Source organism: Primulina huaijiensis, unplaced genomic scaffold (assembly GCF_012295235.1).
Source record: "Primulina huaijiensis isolate GDHJ02 unplaced genomic scaffold, ASM1229523v2 scaffold31169, whole genome shotgun sequence".
NCBI lineage: Eukaryota > Viridiplantae > Streptophyta > Magnoliopsida > Lamiales > Gesneriaceae > Primulina > Primulina huaijiensis.
This window is the reverse complement of record NW_027357347.1, coordinates 1-5,869: the sequence shown is the minus strand read 5'-3', so window position 1 is coordinate 5,869 and position 5,869 is coordinate 1.

Below are 5,869 nucleotides of genomic sequence, written 5' to 3'. Positions count from 1 at the left end.
ATATATATATATATATATATATATAAAAGCTTATCCGTTCAAAAAAAAACATGTAACTTATTTTATATAGATAAATTTGGCTACTTCATCGCATGTGAAAATAAATAATTAATATAGTAGTTGACTTGATAATTGGGTAACTCGCCCAATATTTTTGTGATAAATGTTATTTCATCGTTCAAGTATAGATAAAAATAAAACAAATTTTATTACGATATGGTAGCTATTTATAGATAAATAAAAAATGATTAAAATAAGTTTTATAATATTTTTGATTAAATGAAGATTAAATGTTTTTATAATTTTATTTTATAAGAGTAGTTTGAGTTTATCAAAAATTATATTTTGACAACAAAAATAGTTATTATATGTCCTTCGTGTATTATAATATGAGGATGATGATATAGACGCTAAGGTAGTTGAAGTTTCACGAGTTTATTGTAGATTCAGTTTATACTTATTTGGCCTAGTTTTTATAGTTAGCTCGATTGATTAAAAAAATAAAATTGAAAACAAAATAAAAGATATTTAACGTGATTCAGTCCAATCAACCTACATCAACAAGGTCATGCCCAAATATCAAGCAAATCAATCAAACTTCACTCGGCGAGCACTACTCGTCTTCACGAGTTTATTGTAGATACAGTTCAATGAAAAACGCATTAAGTAAACTTCACTCGGCGAGCGCTATCTGTCTCCAATATCTGTCGACTCGAACTCCCTTAAATAACTCCCTTAAATAACATGTGGATAAGTTCTCTGCACTGCCAAAATAGAAAAGCTCTCAAAATGAAATAATAAAGTAGCGTTGTTTAAATCTTGTCGTAGCAGTTGTTGCAACACAGAATGCACCACGGTATGAACATATTCTTTTATCTTCACAAAAAGTCGTTCACAACAACTGATACTCTCACAGAATAATATAATACTTAAAGCTCATGGTCTCTCTCGAACACATATGGCCCCACCCCGTAATCTTCAAAATTGATTATCACTTCTTTATATAGAAAGCACCATCATATACATAACAGACATTTTTTTTTTAAGTCTTACATCATATCTTTTCAAAATAATATTATACAATATCTTCATTATATCTTCAAAACATATTCAAACAAATATTTATTCATTATCTTGGTATCTCCAAAAACCTTTAAATCAATATTTTAAATTTTGTTGACATATAATCTAAAATATAAAGCCAACAAAAAATAACATCTAACAATCTCCGTCTTTGGTTTATTTTTTAAAAATCATAAAACAGTCAAGAAAATTAAAAATATCACAACTCTCCAAAAAAAATAAATCAAAGTTCATAAATCAAACCGAGAGTTTTCAATCAATTTCTCCTCATATCTGCTGCATCTGAAAATGTTGTCATTGGTTCTGTTGTAGCACATGAAAAAAACTGTGAACATAAAAATCGGATAAAAATCATATGCTCTCTTGAATATCAATCATCACTCCATCATATGTATCCACACAGGTCTTTCTTCATAATGCATCATACCATATATTGCCTTCTAAAACCGAACTCCGATTTAATTATATTGTTTAAATTTTTAACAGAGTTGTCTAAATTGATTGGCAAAACTATCGATTTTTGGATTATGCGCAAACTTAATTATTTAAATAAACCACATTCTTCGGCACTTTATATATATTTTAAATCTACCACAAATATTAAGATTGTTTAGTTTGGCATTGAGTGATTTGAAATTCAATAGTACTTTGCTTTTGGATGGAATTGTTTGATTAAAATAGTGAGATTTGATTTGGAGAGAAATCTAAAGAATGAACTTGAAACGATACTCATTTTAAGAACATTTCAAATTTATCATAATTAACATTATATTTACAAAAGTTAAGCTAAGAGATATTCGAATTTGAATTTTATCTCACATAAATTTATCTAAACAATCAAATGAATTTAAAATACATACCTTGAAATCTCTCCATTCAAGCATTAAGGATTTGAAGAAATTATTTGAAATGATATCATGTTGGAATGAATTTGAAATCCAAAACAATGACTCAAAAATAAATAGTTAAGATTTAAAACCAATTATATATCAAGTCGATTCAACCAAACAAACTAATTGATTTATTATAATGCATTTGAAATCCTTAACTTCAAATTCATTCATCAAATGCAACTTATATATTGTCCATCTAAGTAATGTTAAGAAATTTGAAATCATGGATTTGAAATCTAAATCTGCGATGGGTGAAAAAATTTGATTCTTGAATAGGGATTTGATTTGGGCATCGATTTAAAAGGTGGATTTGAAATGACACACTGTTGGGATTAAGCACATACCACTAGACCAAAAGTTATATTTGCTTGTCAAGACGAACTTTATTTTCTTATATATGCTCGATCGTGAAAACACAGAGTGTACCTATTTTGGAGCTAATGATTCGGGCTGTTTTGCTCATGAGTCTCGAGACGTGCGTCTTTATCAGTTGGTGTTGTCTCATATCTTTTAGAGATCGGTCTTACAATTTCTCTACAGCCAATCTTGTCCCCAACATATACATTATTACTCGTTAAGATATGATGTCACTTTTTACTGTCTATCTAGCCAACCAGATGAAGCGGTGCAACGTCAACAATTTGATGCACGAAAACTTTTCGGGAGGTCATCCATGTTAGTATTACTCTAACTCATTCACATTTAACCAAACATCTCCAATAAGAAATATAGAAATATGCTTCTTGAGATATCTGAACTCATTACCTCGCTCTATACTAATTTTTAAGATGAAACGTTTACCACTAAGCTAAAAGTTATAGCTGTTAATCAAGACACAACTTTATTTTCTTATAACTAAAAATTTTATTTAAAAATATCACGCATTTTCGTGCTTAATGCGGTCAAACTTAAGTTGACTATTTTTCGCTTGAATCGAAACTTTTTTCTTGCTTAATCTGTGTTTGTCACGTTTTTTAAAACACAACCCAAAAATATAGCCAAATCAATTTTAAAATATTTATGATAATTTAATTATTTTTTTCTTATATTAATAGGCATATTGTTCGATAAATTAATTATATTTTTTAATAATTTTTATAATAATATGTATATTATATATATATTATGAAATGTTAGTTAAACTTCAAGATACATTAACATGGGCAAAAAATCTAATTTATTGGAAAATCTTATATGCATAAATGTTAGTTAAACTTCAAGGTACATTGACATGTATATTATATATATTATGAAATGTTAGTTAAACTTCAAGGTACAATTAAACTATGTATAATTGTGTTTGGTTGAAAAGTTTTTAAAAATCTAATATATTGGAAAATCTTGGTGCTTTGTCAATCAAGATATTCCATAGGGCCACAAGGTATCGAACAGGTCAACTAAGCAAAACTCCTTAGCCCTTGACTTTTGACTTTTATATTATAAAGTTATAGTATTTCACTTACGCGAGATACATAATATTAAAATTAATAAATATATGTATTTAAATAATTAATTAAAATTATTGATATAATGAATATTGATATTCACTGAAAATTCAGGATTCGGTTCCAGCAAGTGACACTAGTTCAGACGCAGGTTTCGAATTAGCCCACTATCTCTGGCCCATCCCTAACCCAAATGGAAGACAGGCTCATCACGGACTCATATATTCTCCTAGAAATACCAGGTTCGGATGTATAACAGATTCATTCACTATATTATTTTTCAGCAGCACCATTAGCTGCTCTCCCTTATATCCTCAGTCTCTGACTTGAGTGTCGGAGGGGCTACGCCGGGATACCCTCCCGACCCTCTTCTAACGGTCTTCGTCGTGATTTCAGGCTCAGTGCAAATTCGAAACATGCGTCTGGACTAGTGTCACTTGCTGAAACTGGACCCTAAATTTTCAGTGAGTATCAAATATATTTAATTATTAAATTTTTTATACCATTAGAAATCATATTCAAATAAAAATAAAAATCTTACCGTCAAATTAAATTATTTGTCATTCTATTTAATATATTGATTGAGTGAAAATACAACTAATAAAAAAATATAAAATATTAAAAAATCATATATGATTAGTCTATCAAAATTTTTAAAAATCAATAAATATTTTTCAAAAACAAAAAAATCATTTATTAAATGAAAGTTTTGATTAAAAATTTTAGTTATTTTTTGATTATTTTAAAAAATATTTATATTAGAGTACTACTTAAATAATAATTATAATATCGATGTATGAACAATCAATATATCAAAAACTCACGACGACATTCTTCACTAAAAAGTTGAAAAACGTAATATTATATGAAATTTTTTATTTTTTATTTAATATTTGAGATATCATGAATAACTAAATATATAAAAATAACACAAAACCCAAAATCATAGTCGAAATTAAATGAAATGACACGATCAATGCAAACATTTAAGAAATGTTATTTACACTCTAATTTTTTTAAAGTAGACTTCATATTTCTTTCTTTACTGTAATATGTTTAATATTTCCTCAAATGATTTTTTAAAATATAGATATAAACATGGAATGTTTCTCATGCATTTTTATTTTATTAAATATAAGAAAATATTAAAATTAATTCACAATAACTCTTATAAGACTGTTTCATGAGTCACTTTTTGATACGGGTCTTCTATTCGATCTGAATCATGAAAAAAATTATTTTATGTCAAAAATTTTTATTTTTCATTCAATATATGGACCAAGTTAACTCATCTTATTAATATAGATCTGTCAGACTGTTTCACATGAGATTTACTCAAACTAATTTAAGCAAATTTATTTTTTCTACCTTAAGTATTTTTTACAAATATGTTGACAAACATTTTAATTAGGCTATTGATTTCTAACATTTTTATAAGTATCGTAACATATTATTATAAAATAATAATTTTAGTATTTTTTTTCTTCAAAAATATATTGTAGCAAATTTTAAATTAGTTTATTTCTTTGCAAATATTTTTTTATAATATTTATTTATTTATTTAATTTAATGAGTTACAAAAAATGTGAATACTTGTATGATTCATAATTATTGTGTGTGTAATTGTAGATTTAAGTTTCTCGAATAAATTTGTTTCTAGCAAAATAATAAATATTTTTTTTATTTATCTTTTAATGTAAATCAATAATTTAATCACATATATAATATATTAATATATTTTTCTCAATACTATTTCAAAATCAATACATTTAAATAAATACATGAGAAATTATGAGGAATATTGTTATTTTTAAAATAAATTAATTAATGAGATCGAAAATTAAAACATTATTAAATATAATACCAAAAAATAATTTGGATTTCTGAACCAATTAATCCAAAATTCCTTGTATTTATTATTTGTTTCCTTGTTTTTTCTATAACTTATCTTGCGTCTTGCTTGGATAATCCTCTGATGAAGGATTATTAGATTGCCTTTCCACTTCGATTAGTCACATAGTTACAAATTTAAACAAACAATAAACGCGAAATGGAAAACATAGGAAGAAAAGAAGAAAGAAAGACTCTTTTTGACATAGGAATGAAATTATACCCCCGACACCCCTTTCTAAGAGGGATTGGCGAGATATACAAAGAGATAAAATAACTTTTTGATGCTAAGAACATTACAGATAATAGGATGCAAACTCAATCCATTAGTGATATGAGTAGGTCTCATGTCAAACGATCTCACGAATCTTTATCTGTGAGACGGGTCAACCCTACCGATATTCACAGTAAAATAATTTGGATTTCTGAACCAATTAATCCAAAATTCCTTGTATTTATTATCCGTTTCCTTGTTTTTTTCTATAACTTATCTTGCGTCTTGCTTGGATAATTCTCTGATGAAGGATTATTAGATTGCCTTTCCACTTCGATTAGTCA